Below are 19,364 nucleotides of genomic sequence, written 5' to 3' on the forward strand. Positions count from 1 at the left end.
TGCTGAATAATCAGGTTGTCTAAATTATTGTGTCCCATACACACAAATCAGTTAATTTTATTGCAGACCTGAAGGACCTTTGGCGTCCATACACACAAATCAGTTAATTTATTGCAGACCTGAAGGACCTTTTGGGTCCTTCAGGAGGAAGCGCGGGATAAGCACTGAAGAAAGAAATCAACAAACATTTTCTTGTCTTCGGGATTGTAGGACCTCGTTTGACTTTTTTGCTGTGCTGCTGAGCCCAGCCCTTTATTCCTCCACTGTTTCCAGGACACTCGGATGATGAGGGTCCCCTTTGTTCTCAAAGAGGTGTCTAATTCCCTGCAGTTTTGTGCTGAGCGAGCGAGGAACGCAGGATCCGAAGGCTGCGGATGTCAGGAGTTCTTACGCTTATTTGCCACATTGGCTTAGGGTGCAAGCACTGTCGGGGAGGGAATGAGAAGGCAAGAAGCAAGGACCCCGGGACATCTGTCACCATTGCTGGAGTCAAAGGGAGGGGAACTGGGGTTGTGCCTCTAACAAGGGACGAGGGCTTCTGCAACGTGAAGGATCCATTTGTTCCCGCTAATTACCCACCCAAGGTGACACAATGCCATGGCTGCCTGCCCGTGAGAAACTGCCCCGTAAGGCCTCTTAACAAGGGGACTTGGACGCTAAATTTAACAGGGAACGACTGTTACGTGGCTTTGCACCCCCGTGGCTGCCAGCATTCATTTTAATCCCCCTTCTAAGACAGAATTGCCGTCCTTGCAGCCGACTTGCTCATAACTTTCAAGAACTGCCAGCCTTAACCTTGCTGCCTGCGAACCAACGGCAGGTTGGTTTGCCACGGGATTCAGCCAATGTTGCGATGGCTCGTGCAGTCCACACACACGCCTGTGGGTTGTCCTGACTGGACATGCCTTGCCCAAGCATGGGAACTAGGCTTTAATGCACTCTAGTAGCGATAACACAGGCCACGTCGTCTCCCACTGCCCTGGAAATGGCGAGGTCGTCGCAAAAACCCAAGCCATCACGGCTTCTCACTTTGCCATGCCCAAATTCCCATCTTTGTTGACGTACGACAGCCGGAAATGGCTGAACATTGGCAGAAGCAGGGGGAAGAGAGAATTGCAGACAGGGGCTGCCTCTTCTTCCTCTTCCTCATCTCCTGGGAGTTGGAGAAGGCGGGAATGGGGGGAAGAGGGAAGAGTTTTGTGGTGGGTCCGAAGGAGGGAGCCAGGCCGGTTGGACAGTGAAGTAGCAGCAACAACAACAACAGCAACAACAACAACAGCATCTTAAAAAGCAGAGACATCACCTTGCCAACAAAGGTCCGTATAGTTAAAGCTATGCTTTTCCCAGTAGTGATGTATGGAAGTGAGAGCTGGACCATAAAGAAGGCTGATCGCCGAAGAATTGATGCTTTTGAATTCTGGTGCTGGAGGAGACTCTTGAGAGTCCCATGGACTGCAAGAAGATCAAACCTATCCATTCTGAAGGAAATCAGCCCTGAGTGCTCACTGGAAGGACAGATCGTGAAGCTGAGGCTCCAAGACTTTGGCCACCTCATGAGAAGAGAAGACTCCCTATTGGGAAAGATGGAGGGCACAAGGAGAAGGGGACGACGGAGGACAAGATGGTTGGACAGTGTTCTCGAAGCTACCAGCATGAGTTTGACCAAACTGCGGGAGGCAGTGGAAGACGGGAGTGCCTGGCGTGCTCTGGTCCATGGGGTCACGAAGAGTCGCACACGACTAAACAACAACAACAAATAATAATAATAATAAATTTTATTTATACCCCACCCTCCCCGGCCAGGGTGGCTAACAACAGTAAAATTACAGTAAAAACATAATAGGGCAAAAAAACACACACCCCAATTTAAAATACAGGCTAAAATGCAATTTAAAATGCAGCCTCATCAAAACCATATGGGGAGGGAAACATAAGGGGTCACACTGAGTCCAAACCAAAGGCCAGGTGGAACAGCTCTGTCTTGCAGGCCCTGCAGAAAGATGTCAAGTCCCGCAGAGCCCTAGTCTCTTGTGACAGAACGTTCCTCCAAGTCGGGGCCAGTACTGAAAAGGCCCTGGTCCTAGTTGCGACCAATCTAACCACCTTGCGACCTGGGACTTCCAAAAGGTTGTCATTTGTGGACCTTAAGGTCCTCCGCTGGGCATACCAGGAGAGGCGGTCCCGTAGGTACAAGGGTCCTAGGCCGCATAGGGCTTTAAAGGTCAAAACCAGCACCTTAAACCTGACCCTGTACTCCACCGGGAGCCAGTGCAGTTGGTAAAGCACTGGATGAATGTGGTTCTGCGGCAAGGACCCCGTAAGGAGCCTCACCGCGGCATTCTGCACCCGCTGGAGTTTCTGGGTCAGCTTCAAGGGCAGCCCCGCGTAAAGTGAGTTACAATAATCAAGTAGTGGGAAGTTTCTGATGTTTGATATTTTGCTATGTTTTATATCTGTTGTAAGCTGCCCAGAATGGCTGGGGAAACCCAGCCAAATGGGCAGGGTATAACTAATAAAATTATTGTTATTACGATAGGAAGTGGGAACGAGGCAACAGGGCTGCCGCCGCCCCGCCGTATGAGGCTACGACTCTCTGGCTTGGTGGGGCCCCAGCCACCCCTCTAGTTAGCCATGCCAAATAAAAACAAGGAGAAAGGGAGCCTGGTCAGTCCTAAATAGATGGTGGCTGGAAGAGACTCTGAGCAGGAGCAGGCCCTTCAAGGGGCTGGTGATGTGCAGGCAGGCCTGTGAGGTAACTGGGGAGCAGGGATGTTATGGGGCTTCGAGGGGAGGCGAGGGAGTTAGCTGGGCTTGGGGGGTTGTCCTTATCACGAAAAACTTAAACAAATGTGCAAAGAAAAAGAACTTGAAAATTTATCCAACAAAGAAGCATAAATCAATGAACAAGAACTTAATAACAACAACAACAACAACAACAATAATAATTTTTATTTATACCCCACCCTCCCCAGTCAGAGCCGGGCTCAGGGAGGCTAACACCAATAAAATCACAGTAAAAATATAATAAAATCACAGTAAAACAAAAACAGAAGGGGGGGGGGAAATAGCTCTCTCCCTGCAGGACTGAGTTGGCACACATGCTCCATGAACCCTCCACGCCCCGTGTATGTGTGCCTGGTGGTGTTGGCGAGGACTGGCCTGGCATATTGGTTCTGTTGACCTTCCACGCCCCGCCGTTGCCTGGCGTGCCCCAGACACCAAAAAAGGACGCAATGTCACCATGCCGTTTCTTCTCTCTGCCCTGCTCCCAGATAACGTTGCCACCCTTCAGGTCATGTCCGCAGACATCTTTGTAGACATCTTTGTAGCACAGAGTTGGTCTGCCAAGGGTCCTGGTGCCTGAAGCCTGTGGAGCACATCCTTGGAGGTCTGCCAACTTCTGTGGACACGGTGACCAAAATGTTTGAGCCTACTTGTGTATAAAAGCGCTTAGCCCAAGGTTTGAGTTAGTTGTTGTTGGGAGTTGTTGGTGGGTAGTTGGTTGGTTTTAGTGGGTTGTCTGGTTGGGAAAGGCAGTTGGAGAAGCGGTTGGTAGGCAGTTGGTAATAGAGAGACAGTTAGGGCAGTGGGTTCTTGAGTGAGGGGAGGTAGAAGAGATGTTGTTGTTGTTGTTTAGTCGTGTCCGACTCTTTGTGACTCCATGGACCAGAGCACACCAGGCACTTGTCTTCCACTGCCTCCCGCAGTTTGGTCAAACTCATGCTGGTAGCTTCGAGAACACTATCCATCCATCTCGTCCTCTGTCGTCCCCTTCTCCTTGTGCCCTCCATCTTTCCCAACATCAGGGTCTTTTCCAGGGAGTCTTCTCTTCTCATGAGGTGGCCAAAGTCTTGGAGCCTCAGCTTCACGATCTGTCCTTCCAGTGAGCACTCAGGGCTGATTTCCCTAAGAATGGATAGGTTTGATTTTCTTGCAGTCCATGGGACTCTCAAGAGTCTCCTCCAGCACCATAATTCAAAAGCATCAATTCTTCGGTGATCAGCCTTCTTTATGGTCCAGCTCTCACTTCCATACATCACTACTGGGGAAACCATGGCTTTAACTATACGGACCTTTGTTGGCAAGGTGACGTCTCTACTTCTCAAGATGCTGTCTAGGCCTGTCATTGCCCTTCTCCCAAGAAGCAGGCGTCTTTTAATTTCATGGTTGCTGTCACCATCTGCAGTGATCATGGAGCCTAAGAAAGTAAAATCTCTCACTGCCTCCGGTAGAAGAGATAGAGGGAGGAAAATAAGACTAAGAAAGTAAAGAGCAACAACGTTTGGAATGCCGTAAAAGTTTGTGTCTGAAATAAAATACACTCTTCTTTATTAATTGAGAACCTGACTGAGGCTGAAGAGATTTTACCGGGGAGGACCTGGGTTGGTGGCATCGGATTAGTGGTGTACGGGTCAATAGTCCGTGAGACGACCGGGGGCTCCGTACGAATGCCACACACGTCCTTGGAGGTCAACTTCTGTGGACACGGCGACCAAGTCAGCGTAGATGTCGCCGAGACAGAAGCAGGGGCGAAGTGTGGGCAGTGCCAGGGGGGCCTTGGAGCCGGGCACACAATTTTTGTGGGGGTGTGAACCAGGTGACCCCACGCAGGCAATCCCAGTGCAGTCCGGCCTGGTACATATCTCTGTCGGCCAGCCAGGCTCCCCATGCTTTGCTCTGGTAGGGGTGGGGTCACTCTGGCAGCAAGGAATAGGCTGGCGCACCAGCGAATGTGTATCTTCCCACCCACCCTGGGCGCTGAAAACTGACTCTACGCCGCTGGACAGAAATGCGAGCAATGAAAATAAAATCAACAACCACCGCTTTGACCCATGATAACTGGATCCCAGTATAATTCCTCTCCAGGCCATGCAGTGATACCGAATTGGGCAAAACAGCATTACGTAATGGCACCATCAGGGCCTCAGCAGGCTGCTGCTGGTGGCACCTCCGCCTGTGTGTAGCTTGAACTCTTCCCCCGCCGTCCAAAATACAAAGCTCTGAGGCTGTTCTTTGCCGTCTCCCCACCACCCAACCTTAAAAAAAAGATAAAGAAGAATCCTAAAAATTATTTTGGTTAGCAACTGGCGCTCGGGGCCAGGCCGCTAGCTGGCATGTGGTCATGAATGACCCCTGCTGTGGCAGCCTGGCTTGCTGGAGCAGAGCAAACTCGCAGATCTGATAGCTGCCCCGAGCACTTGGCGCAAGCTGGGGAACTGCGCTAAATATAGGCTTCTTGGGAACAGGCTGCTACGTGTGTGTGTGAGGGAAAGAGTAAAAAAAAAAAAATGCTGTTTCAGTTTGTGTCATCATTATTACGAGCGATGATGATGGGTTTAGTTCGTTAAACGGGGCTTCCACTGCCTCTTCATCGCTCGCCTTGGAGAACGAGCAGGTTTTAGCTCTCCCCGTTCAGAGGAGGTTTTGTGGCATATAAAAACTGTGCTTAAAAGGAAACGGGCAGGTTAAATAAAGGTGGGGGCGATTTGAGAGGATCAGCTCCTCATCTGGATAGGTCATTTGCCGATTCACACCAAGGCCACATCCGAACTATTTGTTTAAAGCACTAATTATACCATTCTAACAGTCATGGAAGGGACGCGGGTGGCGCTGTGGGTTAAACCACAGAGCCTAGGACTCGCCGATCAGAAGGTCGGCGGTTCGAATCCCCGCGACGGGGTGAGCTCCCATTGCTCGGTCCCAGCTCCTGCCAACCTAGCAGTTCGAAAGCATGTCAAAGTGCAAGTAGATAAATAGGCACCACTCCGGCGGGAAGGTAAACGGCATTTCCGTGTGCTGCTCTGGTTCACCAGAAGCGGCTTAGTCATGCTGGCCACATGACCCGGAAGCTGTATGCCGGCTCCCTCGGCCAATAAAGCGAGATGAGCGCCGCAACCCCAGAGTCGGCCATGACTGGACCTAATAATGGTCAGGGTCCCTTTACCTTTACCTAACAGTCGTGGAATCCTGGGAAAAATCATTTGGTGAGGGTGCAGAGAATTGTTCGGAGACCCCTATTCCCCTCACAGGGCTACAGTTGCAATAGCAGTTTAGGTAAATGTTGTAGTCTCAGGTAACTCTGGAAATTGTAGGTCTGTGAGGGAAACAGGGGTTCTCCTCAGCACTCTTAAACCACATTTCCAGGATTTTTTGGGGGTGGGGTGAGCATTGACTGCTTCAATTGGTATGATACTGCCTCAAAAATGTATAGTGAAGATGTGGCCTGATAAGCTATTTTTAATTGTTGTCAGGGATGGAAGTGAGAGCTGCTCACAGAAACCAACAGAGAAATCCAAGATTTTAATGTATCTGGAATTGGACCCCAGAATGTCCACACACCTCCAACAGCCACACCCTCCTCCCACCACAGACAGAAAACTGTTTCTGGCCCCTGGTTCTTCTCAGTGAGAATAACCTAGTGATTCATTCATAATGCTATGTTATATACTATTCCCCATTTACTTTTCAGCATGCAAATCTGTCAGCATCCATACCTCCAACTATAAACCTCCCATGTGTACCCGTTGTATTATTTCATATATTTTTTATAAAATAAATGTACTTTTTCATAAAGTTAATAGATGCCACAAGTGCCCACCAATATAACTTTTAAAAGGTAAGCATCTGGAACAGGCTTCCTTATTACAAAACAAAGGTGTAGTATAGCTGTTGCATTCTACACATTTATTCACAAAATGAATATGTTTCAAAACAGGGTTGTTGTTTTTTCTTTTCTTCCCCAAGGCTAAATTTAATGGAAATTGGTGATGTAAATATGTTTTGCTCCTTTGGGGACAATTGGTCAAGGTTGGCTTTTTTTTTAATAGTGGTGCATATGACCACTGAAATAATGAATGAAATTGCTGCAGTTGTGTTTCATAACCTTATAAATACTTTGGAGCATAAATGCAGGTTTTGTTTTTCAGGAACATAACTTTGTTCAAGCTTTTCACAAGATCAGCAGCAGTCCGTGACTTGCAGAAGCAGAAAATGGTGTAAACCAAGCTGTGCTTTGTGACCCAAGGGTCGCAACTTTCAACCCAGAATCTACGCAGTTGCAGTCTTAAAGGATTCAGAATAGAATGGATCTCTCAGTCTGTTGTGATCTTACTTTGGAGGCACCAGAAGAAAAAACTGCCACTGGTTAGGTTGCTTGTACAATCTGGCGAATCATAGTTCTTCACCTCGTAGGACTTTTTAAAGATTCTGACCATCCTTGCTTTTGCTTTTGACCTTTAACTGTTAAGACAAGGATAGCTAACCCTCAGCCCAGGAGTTTGATCCACCCAGTTTGCAGATGTTTTTAAGTGTGCAAAGGCTGAGATAAGGCGCTGAGCTAGGATTTGCTGAGAAGAGTGTTTTTCAGAGCTTGAACAGAGTAACATGTGATTGGTTTGGGCTTTGAGTGCTTCATTAACAAAACGACATTGACAAACTGGAGGGAAGAGTGCACGATGGCGCGACTGATCTCGGAGCCGCGGGGACTGATGTTATGAGAAAAGATTAAAAGAGCTAAAAATGTCCAGTGTGGCAAACTGGTGAATAGCAGGAAGGCACTTCACGTGGCTATAGGGATATGGATATGGGGCGGGGGAGAATAATTATTTGTTGAAGGATTTGTCTTCAGGGCTGAATTTGAGTCCTACCTTAGCCCGGGAGACAGTTTTGAAAGCTGTGAGTTGATGTCAGTCGCCTGGCAAAAGGGCCAGGGAGCAGGAAAAGGCTATGCCCCATGGTGGCCCGGGGACGATGGGAATTATAGTTCAAAACATCTGGAGGGCACCAGCCTGGCAAAGGCTGCTATAAAGAGAGTCTTCCTGAATGCAAATGATGTTTTCCTCTTGGCACTCACATGCCCCAGTACAACTGGATTTGGAGAAAGGGGTTTGGCGGCAGAGCGTGTGACTTCCAAGCCAGTGCGAACCCCAACACTGACCCGTGTTACAAAATAAGCACAGTTCAAAGATGCATGGGAAAAGAGGACAAAATTAAGATGGGATGCTGGATGTGATGAAGAAGAAGAGAAGAGTTTGGATTTGATATCCCGCTTTATCACTACCTGAAGGAGTCTCAAAGCAGCTAACATTCTCCTTTCCCTTCCTCCCCCACAACAAACACTCTGTGAGGTGAGTGAGGCTGAGAGACTTCAGAGAAGTGTGACTGGCCCAAGGTCACCCAGCAGCTGCATGTGGAGGAGCGGGGATGCGAACCCGGTTCCCCAGATTACGAGACTACCGCTCTTAACCACTACACCACACTGGCTCTCATCTCATGAAGCATCCAAAAGGAGGGGGCAAAAGGAACAAGGGGTTTAAACAGACATGGGTTTCTGATAAGCTACGGTTTTTCTAAATGCTACAGAATAGAATTCTGCCGTTTTAAATGCCAGCCACCCGGGATTGTCAGTTGCAAATCCAAATTGGAGGACGCGAGTGTGCAAAATTCCCCTATGCTGAAATCTACTGGTGGAGTATCTGAGCATGCAAACTTCATGCGCTGGGGCATGGGTATGGTTATGCAAAATATAATGGGCTTTTAGCAGAGAAATGCTGGCATTTTAGCTATGTAATATGCATTGAGCATAAAGCAGGCACATAGCTGTCAAGCGTCCCTTATTTGGCGGGACAGTCCCTTATCTCAGTGCCATGTCCCGCTGCTGTCCCTTATTGATGATGTCCCTTAAATAAGCTACTGAAGGTAATGGGGCCCTTTCTATGTCCAGCTGTCCTTTGTCAACAACAAATTGTTGCTTTTTTGTGTTGAATATATGCTATATGGTAATTTATGGACCTAATAGGTATCTAAAGCCATTTGCATGCAACAAAATATGTATTTTATCAAAGTAATTGTTGATCCCTTATTTTGGCTGCTGATCCCTTATTTTCGAGGCTGCTGGTCCCTTATTTTCAAATCTGTTAAGTTGACAGCTATGAGCAGGCATAGGCAAACTCAGCCCTCCAGATGTTTTGGGACCACAACTCCCATCATGCCCAACAGGACCAGTGGTCAGGGATGATAGGAACTGTAGTCCCAAAACATCGGGGGGGGGGGGAGTGTGCCTGGCATAAAGGCTGTCAGTTCTGTACAATCGGCATTCAGGGTATGCAAAATTCCACACATTGCACAGTTGCTTTTTAGGATGCAAACCAGAGTTGTACACCTTGGTGTGCAAATTCCAGGCAATTGGCATTCTGCCTTCACATAATGCGGATTAGACATTTACTGAGTAGTTATTTCTTCCTTTGAGGCTGAAGCTCCAGATGACCCCATGCTTGCATTTTGGGTTTGTAGAGTGCGCAGTGGCTGTAAACCAGCAACAACAAAAGTGTGCTTTGAATTCCGTGCTTGTAACTCTATATTGGACTGAATGTTTAAATTTCTGTGTATCGGACAGCTGTGCTTGCTCAGAAAGCACCAGGCAAGCCCAAGAAGTAGGTGCAAATTTCATGTTTGTTTTGCGTCGGCATTCTAGATGCATTTTGCTGCTGCAGATGTTGTTCAGCAACACTTTCCTCCTCCATAAGTATGTAGCAGATCCAGTATGAGCGAGCGATGCATTATAGTGCTTGTCTTCGGCTGTGGGCATCAGTGGTGCAGGACATACTGATTGCAACGCGTCTTTATTTGCGTTGTCTGGTCGGAAGCCATTCAAATAAACGCGTTTTGCAGTTCCAAGAATATGCGGCGGGGGCTCAGCACAGGAGGCGGAGCTTTTGCAACTTTCACCACGCGTCTTTTTTGCCACCCAAAACCTAGCAATGATATCAATCGTTTGCAATTTTAAATGGAGTCCTTTTTCCCTCTTCTGTAATGGCACGGAGCAAAGGAGTCGGCCGTGATCATAATGGGACAATGCTTGCACCTGTGCGTCTTTGCGAGCTGGCCAAACCCTTCCAGAACACGGCTGCTGCAAATGAGTGTAGATCGACTGAGTTTTCAAGTTTGCAAAACCGAAAGAAGCGTCGATAGTAGCAGGTCGGTTGCAATTCGCCCCGCGCGTGCCAGGCAATTGCACGGCGTTTTGCAAAAGCTGCGCCGCTCCGTGCGCGGGAGGGGAAAGGAGGAGAAAAGAAGAAGAGCGAAGTCAGCCACTTATTCGGGTTTTGCAAATGTTTTAACGTTTCATTCTTTTGCAAGAGGCTCCATAAATGACGCTATTGCAAGGGGGGCGGGAGGAGGGAGGGGGGACGGGATGCTTTTGCTACCCCCTCCCTTTGCTCCTTCTCCTGGGAGGTGGAGAGAGAGGGAGAAGGGGAGGGGGAAATCCCGACGGTCGTATCCGGCTGGCCGTCTCCTGAACAGCCACGAGAGGCTGCCAAGAGCGGGGCTGGGGTTCGCCCCCTCAGGACCCGCCGCGGACCCGCCATCCCCCTCACGAGGGGGAAATGGCCTGAGGCAGGCGGGTGAGTCCAGCGGGGCGGCGAGTTATGGGGGCAGCGCGCGCGCAAATAGGTAAGGAGCGAGAGGAGAGGTTTCTTGGGGGCGGCGGGGGGGGGTGTTTCCATTTGTGGGGAGTCCCGGGGTGGCAGCGGGGCTTGAAATGTGGACGTGAGGGGGCTGAATCTTCTCCTCATGGAGGTGAGCTTTCGAGGGTCTCGGGGGGGGGGGTCTTCGTGGTGAGTTATTGGGGGGCATTTTTTTGGGTAAGCGCCCAAACGCGGAGGCGCGGCGGGAAGGGACCGCCGGGCGCACGGGAGAAACGCCGAGGCGCTGAGGGGGGACACCTTGGGAATGGCCGCTTGGGCAGGCCTCGTCGGCGCTTGGCTTCTTTTAAGGCTTCTTTCCTTGAGGGGGGAGGCGGGGGCAGTGGGGGTGGTCGAGGGCAAAGGTCCCGGAGGGCAGGGAGAAAGAGGGGCTGGGGTGGCGGCTGCAAGTCGCCCACCTTTTAGCCTGCGCGCTCACATCATGCTCCTCCAACTAGCCGTACCGTCGGCTGCTGCGAGAAAATTAGACGCAAAACAGGATATGGCTAAAAAGATACTATTATTATTATTATTATTATTATTATTATTATTATTATTATTATTATTATTATTAAACGAGCGCATCAGTTCAGTTGGTAGAAGGGAGGAAGGGCGAAGAGGTTGGGCCCACAGGTGAGCGAGGACGCAGGTGATGTGATTAGCTGGGCGCCCAAGCTGTGCCTAGTGGGTGGCAGTGGTTCTCCAACTTTTTCCTCTGGGCCACACTTTCAGAAATAAGGCTCACGCCAAACTGATTATTATTATCATTGTTAAGAAATGCACTGAAAAACAAAAAGGAGCAACTCCTAGCAGGACTTGAGATAGATAGATAGATAGATAGATGGCATAGGCAAACTTGGCCCTCCAGCTGTTTTGGGACTACAATTCCCATAATCCCTGACCACTGGTCCTGTTAGCTAGGAATGATGGGAGTTGTAGTCTCAAAACAGCTGGAGGGCCAAGTTCGGCCATGCCTGGCATAGAGCATAACAACTTTATAATAGGACCATGGGACATAACTGAAAGCGTCAAACAAGGCAGTGACATTCCAATTGTGGGATGCTCTCCCCACAGCATCTTGCCTGGCACCATCACAACGATTCTTTAGGCACCAAGCAGGAACATTCCTCTTCACCCTGGCCTATGGCTATGAAATAATCTCTGGCCTGTGACTGTGTGGAGAAGTGGACTGTTGTTATGAATATTATTTTACTATTAGGCTGTCTGTCATTATGTTTTTATCACTGATGTTCCGCAGTGTGTTTTTAATGTTGCACATCGCCCTGGGATCTTCTGATAAAGGGCAGTCTGTAAATTGAATGAATAATAATAATAATACATAAGAACATGAATCATTCCCAAAGTATGATTATAAACAAGCCTCTTACATACATATACAAACTCAATGAGAGGTGTGAGCTTGTTTTTGCCAGGTTATCTCATTTATATTAGGTCTGATTTGAGACAAACCAACTCTCTCCTCATCAACACAAGCCTTTCTTTTTTTTCCTGATCTTCCATATTTGTTGGAAAAGATATTTTGAAAAGATACCAATCCATACTCTGCATATGTGCTGTACTATAGGGAACTGAAATGTTTAAATGTTTCTTTGATTGCCCTTGAATCTTCCCACCACACTTGCCATACTCTCCTGCCATGCCAATTAGAAACATTTTCCAGGTGGAAATCATTGAAATGTCCGGGAAAATCTGGATGTATGGCAACCCATGTCGGAAGTGTAGATTTCGGTGCATTTCCTTAGAAATAGCTCAAAAACTTCATTTTTGTTTGAGATCTTGCAATACTTTGGACAAAACTTTAAAAAGCTCCTCCAAAAAAGTCCCCCCCCCCAAAAAAAACCAAACAAACAAAAAAACTCAACAACTTTTGTGTCCGGATTTTCACTTTTTGAAAAATGGCAACCCTAGGTTGTGAGCTTTCATTGGAGGTTTTTAAGCAAAAGTTGGGTGACCATCTGTCATGGATGATCTAGTTAAGATTCCTGCCTTGCAGGTGGTTGGACTATCAGTGTTTCCCAACCTTGTGCCTCCAGATGTTTTTGGCCTACAACTCCCATCATCCCTGACTAGCAAGACCAGTGGCAAGGGATGATGGGAATTGTAGGCCAAAAACAGCTGGAGGCACAAGGTTGGGAAACACTGGACTAGATGACCCTTGGTGTCCCTTCCATCTCTACAGTTCGACCAGTTACAGATCACGGTTAATAGCAGCTAACAATCATACCTTCTGATCTTCCCTCGAAGCTTTCTAAGCTGGCAACCATCAGTTACCCTTACCTTGTGGCAACTAATCCCACAAGCTGAACAGTTTGAAGATGTATAACTCCCTGCCCCCATGTATAAGATGTATAACTCCCTGCCCCCATTAATTCCAGTTTTAGTGCAAAAAAGGTACCTAAAATGCATGGGCTCAGTCCCTCACTGAGCTTGCTTGTGCTTTGTTCGTGTGCAGGTCTGAAAGTTTAGTGCAAAGACACCCTCAATGGAGGGGGGAATTGTGCTTGCTTAACCCTGCTGCCACCGGTGAGCAGAGCTGGAGGTGGAGACATTTTGAACAGCCGACTAAATTAATGAATGGGAAAAGGTGTGTTTTCAGGGGTCTTTCCCCAAGTAAAATCCAAGGCAGAAACTCAAGTGGGAGTGACCAGTCCAGGACCGAAACGAAAACTGAACAGCTAGGTCTACACTTAATGGAAAGTGTGGATGAGTCCTTAGTCTTTTCATGACTAAGTCATGCACAAGTCATAAGGGGTATTTCCAGTCAGTTATCCTCTTCTCTTTAATAAATTTGGGAGTCATAAGATCCACACTCACAGTAGTTACGTATTGCAAAGGCAGCCTGGCATCTGTGTGCCACTCTTGAGTTGGCTTTCAGGTAAAGTTCGTATATTGTCTGTGCAACTGTTGAATTTGAAGGCTCTGTGACAGCACAATCTGGCTTGCCAACCAAGGTCCTCTATAGTGCCGCCGTTACTGTGTACAGTATTCATGTAAACCATGGGTAGGCAACCTAAGACCCGGGGGCCGGATGAGGCCCAATTGCCTTCTCAATCCAGCCCATGGACGGTCCGGGAATCAGCATGTTTTTACATGAGTAGAATGTGTCCTTTTATTTAAAATGCATCTCTGGGTTATTTGTGGGACATAGGAATTCGTTCAATTCCCCCCCCCCCCCATATAGTCCGGCCCACCACATGTTCTGAGGGACGGTGGACTGACCCACGACTGAAAAAGGTTGCTGACCTCTGATGTAAACCTTAGGATCAGTAACTTATAACATTTCCCTTTCATGTGCAGAGCCATTAAGAGGTCAAGGGGGTTATTCAGTACTAAATAGTTTATTTTTATTTTTATTAATGCAGCGTTCTGTAAACCGCCTTGAGACCCCAGGTATAGGGTGGTACATAAATTCAATTAATAATAGTAATAATAATAATAATAAATAATAATAATAATAATTAATAACTAGTACCACAAAACAGAGAAACAGCCAGGATTTATTTTCTATAAGCAGATATTGTGTACCCCAAATAGATCAGGCGTTATATGTCTCCTTATGTTTAGTATGATGCTCAACGTGTATCATAGGAAGTGAATCTCACTGAGTTTCAGTGAGACTTAACTTCCTAGTAAATACGCCTTTGTCTCGCTGGAATTTCTGTCTTGATGTTTTCTGTTGTGGTTCTTGGCTGTGATAGCTGTGTCTGGACTGAGCAAATGAGGGGTGTTTCCTTTAATTGCGGGGGGAAGATGGAGATATTTTACTACCCCAAACTCTTTCCGTGACACAATCATCTCACCCGGTAGGCTGGGGGAAGATTGCGAGGCTATGAATGCAAAGGGGTTGGTACAGACACGTTTCAGGTTGTTGTTACTCATAATCTGCCTCGGTGAAAGACAGCTGCGCGTCACCCCCGCTGAGTGGTCGAGATGCATATAATGTTCATGCCCCTGTAATAGGGGGAGGAGAAAAGGGCCGTGCCGGGTTGCCTCAAACAATAGCGAGCCTGGAACGTCTTTCTTCCGCTGTCAAAACTTGTTTCCTCATGAGCACGGAAAGCACTCGGCTTCCCTGGGAATGCCTGTTGTCCTAATGACGATTCTGCCACATTTAGAAGCGTTCCGATGTTTGTCTTGCTTCATTGTCCTTTTACGTCCCATATCTCTCGATGCCTCCTTGGGTTGAGCTGGTTTCTCCCCCTCCTGGAAACGGCTGGAGACGGTAAGTATTTGCGCCAGATGCATGCAGACACAGACTCGTCCTTTCAACAAAAGAAGCATCCATTAATGGGGGAAAAACTTTGGATCTTTCGAGTGAGCTTGGCTTTCAAGAACAGATATGGGAGTTTCGTTTTTTGAAAAGGAAAAAAAAATATGCAAGTTCTAGGTGTGAACAGGATATTGATTTGTAGGTTTTTTCCCCAGGGGGTTTCGACAGAGGGAACATTGCAGCCGTGAACTTTGTCGGTCTGAACCCACTGATATAAAATCTTTAATTGAATTAAAGTGTTTTGGGAGGCATATGGAGAGTAGAAGGGATGGAGATTAACAGCATTGCATTATTCCTTCCTGATTTATGATGAATCTTCACCTTTTGAAAACTGTTGTTGGGGTTTTTCAGCTTAGCATAGGCAAGAGGGTTTCAGTTTTTAAAAAGATAATACTATAAATACCCATTAAATTGTCAAGTACATGTGTATTTGGTAGCCTGATAGTTTGGGGGTGGGGAGATCCAAACAAATATAGAAGGTCAACCGAGTAGAAGCTGCAGAACTGCATTTTGCTTGCAAATTTGCCTGCACTTCTAAGGATTTGAAATAGCAAACGACTGGCTACATATTCCATTTGATTTTATGGTACCATGAAATTGTTTAATGTTTGGTATACAGCTTAACCCTTTGGGTTATGTATTGTGTAGACTATATCTTGGTTTTTTGTTTTGGATGCATGCATTGTATGGTGTAACCATGCTAAGTATTCTTGTATTTTGCATTCCTGCTACCTTTGGCACACAGCTGAACTTCCGCTGTTGCTCAGGAGTACTCACCACTTCCTCAGGCTCCTCCGCACATCTGAACAAGTATTTCCTGTCCACAAAGGTTCATGCTTCAGTAAATCAGTGGCTCTTTTCCAGTCCTACCACACTCATCCTTGTGCTGCTACTTTTCTAAGATTTTAAAATGTGGAATATTTCACTTTTGGCCTTCGTTGAATTTCTTTTTTGCCGTTACCGTCCCAGCTCTCCATTTGTCAAGATCATCCGGTTACTTGATGGGTCATCTCTAAGCATGAGTGAGCCTGGAACCAAATCTTAGCCTCTAAAATGTTTTCAGTTCCTCCCACCCCAGTCCATGAGGTCCATGCTGCGTTCATTTTTGTCCCCTCTTGGATGTTAATTGTGCATATTATCAAATAATGTTTTGTGCAAACTTTGTTGTTCTGAGTGAGCTCGGCGTGGGTTTTGGTAGTACCACCACAGTTCCTTTTCGGTGGGGCTTAGTTAAGATTGCTGAACAAAACCTACTGTACCATAGGCACTTTGTTATACCTAAGGCACGAGTTCAGCGCACAGACCCAGAGAGTAGATGTCCAGCTAGCTATGTAGTAGATTTGATGTGTGCACCTTGGGAGACACAGTAACTTGAGTGCTTTGCCCAATAAGGAATGAAACTGCCACCTGTTGTTCTCCTTGGACTACGTGGGTTCAGGACATCAGTGTGTGTGGGGGGGGTCCAAACTTGGGATCTAGGTTGTGGGAGATCCTTCCTCCCTCTCCATATGATGAACAGCCTTTGCAATCGGGATTTGGGGTAGGTGGGATGGAATGAGTTGAGACTGTGTTTTGTGGATGCACCTACTGGTAGGCAACCACTTGAATGCACCATTCCAAAGTCAGAACTTTCACAGATATTAATGTTTTTAGAAGCATAGAGTCGGACAGAGCATGTTGGACTGTCTTGTAGTCCAATCCCCTGCTCAGAACAAAGGTTCCTTCAACAGACGTCTTTCCAACCTCTGTTTGAAGGTCTCCAGCAAACAAGCGCACTCCCCCAGCTGAATTCTTTTCTTGAACCGCTCTTAAACATTAAAATGTTTATTCTAACGTCCATTGAAGTCCATTAGATCTAGTCTTGCCCTTTGGGGTGGTAGAGAATTTTAAGCCTTTCACCTATTTTATTCATTCATATTTTTGACGGGGTAAAGTTTATGATTCTTATTTCATTTACAAATGTATATAAAACAGAGATAACCAATTACGACAACGTACAAAAATTAAAAGATGAAAAACAAAGCATAAAATAGGCATGTAGAACAATAGAGTTGGAAGGGACCCTGACGGAATATGCAGTTATCCTGTACGGGGATTGAACCTGCAACCTCCTCATCATCAGCATCGCACTCCAAACAACTGAGCTATCCAGGCTGACAGACGTAGAATTGAGTAGTTGCACATGAGTTAAAATAACAAAAGCCCAAGTAGAAACTATCATCAAGCATAGTTCCAGATTTGCCAGACTTGAGGTGAGGACTGTCTTGAAAATCATGGTTCCGCTGTATACGTCGTAAGGGAATGCCAACGTCTGTTGGTTCTAGTCTTTGTTGAAATCTCAAATTGAGCATAGTTTTTACAGCTATATTGCAGAGCGAGCGGTGCCAAGCGTCCAATTTCATTCATTCATTTAAAACACTCCCACCCCACTTTTCAAAAAAGTTCAAAGCAGTTAACAAATAAAATACCGTAAGGTATTTTAAAGCTATAAGAATGGAAATCGGGGTAGAATAAAGCAGTAAAACATCATTACATAAAAGGAGAAACAAACGCAGCAGCTAATCCCATAAAGATGAAACCAGAACATAAGTCAAAACCGGTGGATCAAAGTTCGCTAGAATCACACCAGGCTGTATTGGTAATCTATAGCTAAGCTATACCAGGAACTCTGTTTCTTTTCATAGTGCTTGTGTGTGTCACAGGGGCTCAATGGTCTCTTGTCAGAGGATGAGTGGCTGGATTTAGTGCTGACCCCTTGAGTAGGACGGCCGTTGCATCATCTTTGCATGAAGCTACACTGTCCGTTACCCTTTTCTTATGAATGGCTCATTATCTCAGGCTGCCCCCTTCCTCCCTCTTTGACCTTCCTCTTCTTCCCACAGTCTTCCTTGTCAAAAAGAACGACATTTCGAACTCCCGTCAGGATGATTCCGCTGTAAGGAATGCTGGTTTGCAATGTTATGTGAAGTTTTTTGAACCAAGGGGTGACTAAAGTCCTGCTAAGCAGTGCTTTCCTCAAGTGACTGGAAATGTTGTTTTCTGTAGAAATTATAATACAGTGGTACCTCAGGTTAAGTACTTAATTCGTTCCGGAGGTCCGTTCTTAACCTGAAACGGTTCTTAACCTGAAGCACCACTTTAGCTAATGAGGCCTCCTGCTGCCGCCGCGCCGCCGGAGCCTGATTTCTGTTCCCATCCTGAAGCAAAGTTCTTAACCTGAAGCACTATTTCTGGGTTAGCGGAGTCTGTAACCTGAAGTATGTGTAACCTGAAGCGTATGTAACCTGAGGTACCACTGTAATAATTTTATTCTTTATACCCCACCCATCCGACTGGGTTGCCCCAGCCACCTTTGGGCGGCTTCAAACAATTATAAGTGCACAATAAAACATCTAACATAATAAAAAAAAACTTTCCCTATACAGGGCTGCCTTTAATTGGCTAAATTTGAAATCCAGATGCTGAATTTCAAAGTAATTCATTTGAAGAACTGATTAAATAATAGGACCGGATTCCTAAGAGAGGATTCCTAAACACTCTTGGCAATAATAATTGCTTGAGGCCCATTTGCCCGTCACAGAGGGCTTAAATGCACCTTTTTGGAAAGAGGGGCTACTGCTGACCTAAAAGCATTCCCACATGTCTCCCCAATAGTGCATGGGGTGGGAGGAAATGTGTGGTGTGGCACTATTGAAATCCAGCATTTCCATCAGCAAAGATGAGCGGTTTTCACCTGCCGTGCACATTTCAGTGTTTTCCTACGGTATAAGATTATTTGCCAGAACAGTCAACGCTGGGGTTGACTGTTCACCTGTTTATAACAATTTCCGGAGGGATACATCCTCGTTGTATTCCTCAGTGTATACTTCGTAGGGTAGGAAATGGCACCAGGATCTCCCAAATTCTGCTCCACAAAAAGCTTGATTCTGTGACTTGTATAAAGGACATGTAGTTAGCATATTTGCCAGATCTACTTAGTGGGGTGCTAGAGCTGTGCTGAAGACCCAGCCTGCCCACCACCTGCCCCCAGGACTGGCTTTTGGGATATTACCTGGCATTGCTCACATTGATTTGAAATCTGCCTTCAGAGAGTTTTGCAGCCGAGTTCCTTAAACCAAGGCAGAGAAAAGGAAAAGGAAGCCAGTTAGTCTTGGGGTCCTGAATTCTGCGCCCAGTACCGATTTGTGAAATCGGAAATGCTCACATCCCTGCCTGCTAGACTGTTAACTTTACTGTGCAGTTAATTAAGTGTATGTGGACCCTGTGAGTCTGTGAGATTAATTGGGGCTTCCTTCCCAAGCTATAAATAAATAGGAAGAGGGGGGGTGTAGGGGTTGTGCATGTATGTAAGTTGAAATGCAATGGAAAATTTGAATCGGATGAGTTGATGCAAGAGGCATTTCCCTGTGGAGTCACTGGGCTGCAAAATGTTTTATTTGCTTAAACTCAAACAGATGCTTCAAAATACTCTCAGAATGAGTGTTCTTGTGCCAGTTTAACACACCTCCCCACTTTGGCTTGTGAACATTGGTTTGCTGCTCATAACCACGCCAAAATGGTGGACATACCATCATTGCGGCACTGCCACCTGCTCCCCTCGAACTGACTCT

At 46.6% G+C, this 19,364-nt stretch overlaps 1 protein-coding gene across 4 annotated transcripts in view; it reads left to right on the forward strand.

The window, feature by feature from the left end:
- The first annotated feature begins 9,714 nt into the window (after nt 1–9,714).
- GJC1 (gap junction protein gamma 1) overlaps nt 9,715–19,364 on the forward strand; it is a 31,231-nt gene continuing 21,581 nt past the window's right edge. Inside the window, exon 1 of one of the 4 annotated variants that reach the window (XM_028702999.2) lies at nt 9,715–9,975. The gene's annotated coding sequence lies outside the window, so the exon portion shown is untranslated. Of the gene's footprint in view, nt 9,976–10,211; nt 10,453–14,457; nt 14,707–19,364 lie in introns of those variants that run through there. The other 3 variants (XM_028702997.2, XM_028702996.2, XM_028702998.2) reach the window with 3 other exon arrangements.

This window comes from Podarcis muralis, chromosome 13 (genome assembly GCF_964188315.1).
Source record: "Podarcis muralis chromosome 13, rPodMur119.hap1.1, whole genome shotgun sequence".
Classification (NCBI taxonomy): Eukaryota; Metazoa; Chordata; class Lepidosauria; order Squamata; family Lacertidae; genus Podarcis; species Podarcis muralis.